We start from the raw sequence: 4,900 nt of genomic DNA on the forward strand, positions 1-4,900 counted from the left end.
TTTCTTATTCTGGGTGTCACATAATGAAATCTTGTCACAGGTAGTGGTAAACACATGAGAGAAGTTGTAACCCTTCTTCATTCTAGTAAATCTTAATAAAATAAAACAAAAATTTAGGCTGGAATTCGGCTTTATAAAAACAGTGGAAGTACACAAGACCTAAATCAAACCTAAAATTGTGCCAAATCAGTATTTAATGAGTTTTGGCAGAAAAAAAGACTAAAATAACTTTGTACATTCCAATGAAAAGTATATCATAAGGGTCTAATTAAGTGTTCCAAGCAATGGAGTACAAAGATATTACTGATCTGACAAACAACAGAACCTTATACAGAGATCCAGTTTGTGTAACTGAAAACAAACAAATGCTTATCTCTCCCATCTCTGATTGTCCGGGTAAACCATCTTAATTTAAAGGAACCTTTCCTGAGAAAACATTGCCGAATTGTGAAAATCCTGGTGTCCTACCCTTCAAACTAACACTCTGATTTTATTGCTTTTAGTCACTTCCAGGAAATATGTATAGGTGCTTCTGATTCAATTTTCCTAATACACATTCCAGGGTCAGTGACTCAAAAATTACTGATTCTGTCAGTGCAACAGCCAGGTAAACGGCATCTGTAGAAGCAAGTCAACAATGGCAGTTACTTTTTTCTCTTAGAAAAAGTTTAGGTTGTCTGGATGGGTAAAGAATGGAGTTGATCCCATGTTGGTGTTTATCTCCTAAAAGCATGTCAAAGACAAACAACAGCAACTGCTTAACTCCGTAGGATAGTTCTGAATATTCTGGGGCCTCATTTCATTTAAAAACTAAAACTGGTTGTACACCATAGTTTCTAGAATAAAGCCTTAAAAACTTAGCATACCTGGGCTTTATCTGATCATTCCGCAAACCCCCTGACCATTTGCACACACAACTATCGTTCAGTATAATCTGACCAATCATCCCATTACTACCTGGATACTACAATGTAGACAGATCTCCAACAATTACAATTACTCCAACAGGACTCTGTGCCATGAACATTGCAGGTATATCTCCTTGATTTCGCCTGGTCACTGTCTATGCACCCATTGACCAGCAGAGTCGATCAATTTGCAGCAAGGAACGTTCCCTAATCACTGTCATATAATGGGAATGCTCCTAAACACATTGCTGCATAAGCATAGCTGGACTGTTCGTGTACATTGCAGGGAGCACTCCTATTGGCTAGCAGTTGTTAAAGAACGAACCTTGTTGCATTTTGATCGAACAAAGAATGGACACTTCTGAACTATGGTGGAATATATTTATATTGTGAATGTCTGGATTTTTGTTTTTAAATCTAACGGTGGCATACTTCCCACCAACTCAAAAATTATTCATTTTGTTAGTTCCTTGATAAATTTCAGTTATTTCAAGGGTTCCTCTACGGTGAAAAGGTTGAGAAAGGCTGGTTTGGTCTGGTAAAAATATCTTGTATTGTATTGACATCTTAATCCACATATTTTCTAATTTCTAAGGCACTTACAAGGGTCACAAAGCCACTAGTTACTTTAAAATGACATTTATTTCAGGTTTCTTCCAGACATTCTACAGCTTACCATATACCTTTACAACACAGCAACATGTACAGCCAACACCCTATCTTTTGAGGCAATAAGCATTGATTCTGAAAAACTAAACTGACTGTAGAACATCTGAAATGATCTGATCACATGTAGTTTATCTCATTCTCCAGTAAAGAATATAATGACAGGGAAGTTTCACTGGGTAACACTACTTTTCATTGGGGCAGGTGAATCAAAATAATGCCGAAGGGCCATCTGCTTCCCATCACCAAGCTTAGATTAGAAAGCAGAAACATCACGGAGCAAACACAATATAATTAATCAGAGTATGACTATATATTCATGCAGTCTCCACAAGCATGTACTGGGCTTTTACTTTATTATTAGGTTACAATGCACCTGTTAGTCCATAGAACTCATATTCCTCAATGTGACCATGTAGATTGATTTTCTAGATTTGTTAATGTCTAGTAATGTTTTGCACATGGGAAAGTCTTTCAAGACAGCCTGAGACAAAAGGTTTGAGGATTAAGTGAACATTAGCATCTCAGAATGACTCAGAATCAGAAATGTGTTTTACCATAGAAACAATGAAAATGTTAACTGGTCTTTGATGTATGATTACGGATTAATACAGAAATTCCAGCATTTCTTTGTTGGAAAATAAAACGGCTGTGCATTTGTTATGAAACAGCCTGTGCCATGCCAAGCAGTGGTTCTCATGAACATATTCTAGGTCATATTTCACACTATGGATTTTTCTGACTGTATACAAACCAGAATTTGAGCCCGAGTCCCATGGTGCCTCCAAAAAGCCTGACCACTATCACAGAAGTTCCATAAAACGTGCTTCTGTTATTCAGTCTGCAAACGACAGCAAAGCGGTGTTTCCTGTTGCTGAATTAGTGAATTTCCACAAGGTGTTTTTTCTTTTTTCTAGTACATATAAATAAAGGGTTCACTGGTTGGTGAACATTCAATATATAGCATTAAATGCCCATATGCCACATCCCAAATATAGACCAAATTAATGTGCAGGGAAACGGGATTTAAACGGCATATATAAAACTCCTAAAATATTTTATTGGTACATCATATTAAAAAGTAAGGTAGGAGACATTACTTTTGCAGTGTCCCAGAATATACAATATACAGACAGAGTTTTACACCACAAAACGCGTCGATGATACACTGGCACCTCTTGTGAGACCTGCAATAATGTGGATAAACATCCCATGTGGATGTATGTCTGTATATTGTAATATAGGGACACTGCAAAAATGGATGTCTCCTACCTTACTTTTTAATATGATGTACCAATAAAATATTTTAGGAGTTTTATATATGCCATTAAAATCCCATTTCTCTGCACATATTGATTTTTTCTTTTCTCTAGACTAGAAAAGTTAGGTTTGGTCCTAGAAAATATACCAACTAAAACTAAATGTTTGTCATATTTTAAAGGTTTTTTTACACATTAGGTGTGCAAGTCTGCAGGATAAGGGACACACATTAGTCTCAGCATATAAAACGTATATGGATGAAATTACTGTTTTTCACCCACCATTATTTGGACCAATGAAGGTTTACAGATTCATTGACCCTAGTCAAGAGCTGCTTTACCTGCCTAAAGGTCTGTAACATAATGAGAAAAAAAAGAATTTAGGTTCTGATATGTAAAGTATTCAGCCAGTAAAGACTGATCCAACAGAGATCTAGGCAGGTGGACATATACAAATTAAATAAAGTCTTGCTAGCAAGCATTATGGGTTGTCCTAGGGTGGTAACAAAGCTCAGTACATTCAGCTCAATCATACCAATATTAACCATTCTGGTAATGATATCTTGTGCATGTTACTAAGTGCTACCCAAAATGGGTTACCAAGGTAAAATGGGGTTAAGACTGAATTACTAAAATACAATAGAAAGCTAGGGAGTATGCATCCCTTTTTTTACATAGGGAACTGTGGTCCTTTAATCTGATATTATGTGCCATCAGTCCTAATTAACCAAAGCCCGAAAAAACAAAAAAGAAACCAATACTTACCATCAGCACCAGAGAAAAACAGAGACTGTCAAACAGCTATGGGATGGCTGCAAAGTAAATCATTTATTGGAAACAGCACATACAGAGAGAAGAGAGGGCATAACAACCTCACAGACTGTGTGTAACCACATTTCATCAAGGACAGAGCCGTATAACAGATTCTATGCTCTAATCCCATATGTATTACAGTTCTCTAGGTAGTGTTCTGACAGCTTAAATTATGTTACTCTAAAAATAATAAACATTTTAGTGGGCTTGGGAATAAAATATGTCCAGAAAAACTCTTAGTCATGCAATTTATGGAAACAGATTAAAAGAAAAAAAAAAAAAGACACAGAAAAAAACTTTGTCAAATGGTATTTTATTTTCTTTGCGACCAATTACAATTGCATTTCATAAATACCTGGGTTGTTTTAACACATTACGCTGTGTGCATAGCAGTTCTAAGAGATGCCAAAGGACTTTAGTACTAGGCATGTATTTCAGATCTGGATATGTATTAACAGAGCTCAGCACAAGGTGCCCAACACATGACTGAAGCTAGAGGCAGCTATGAAATGGTTCTGTTTCCTGTTCATCGGATATACAGTTTCTAAAAAGCTTTTAAAGTCTTTCTATGGTGAACAGATTCTGTGTGATTCTAAAAACTGAACAAGAAAATCTGAGATCAAACTTGCTAATATCCAGAACATATACTAGGCATAAACATCTGATGTGGAGACGTATTGTCATCAGATTAAGAGGTAGTGAATTTCAACTTTTTTTTATCCAAAATGAATTAATAAGGAACACGGTGCATAACAAATTTATTAAAGGGTAATATGTATACCTTAAAAAAGGGAAAATATTTATAGGCGATAAGTTGGAAGAATGAAAAAGAGGGGCTAAAGAACCTTCAATGTGGTAAAGTAATAAGTACTTACTATAAAGTGATAGATCTACTATATATATATATATATATATATATATATATATATATATATATCTACCTAATCTACTCAGTCACCATCTAGATCAGTGTTTTTCAACCTTTTTAACATGGGGGAACTCTTGAAAGAATTTTCAGGTCTTTAGTAACCCCCTTCTATGTTTACTGGATCCACAGCTCACAGTATATTAGTGTGGTGGTCAGTATGAAGAATGCCTCCAACATTGCTGGCCAGTGGGATAGCTCCCACACTTACCAAAAAGACTATTGGTGTCTGTTAAACAGACCCTAGAGTCACAAACTGCTCTTTGCTTAAGGAACCCCAAGCAACAACTGGAGAAACCCAAGGTCCCTGGTTGAGAAACCCTGATCTA

This window comes from Pyxicephalus adspersus, chromosome 4, assembly GCF_032062135.1.
Source record: "Pyxicephalus adspersus chromosome 4, UCB_Pads_2.0, whole genome shotgun sequence".
Taxonomy (NCBI): Eukaryota; Metazoa; Chordata; class Amphibia; order Anura; family Pyxicephalidae; genus Pyxicephalus; species Pyxicephalus adspersus.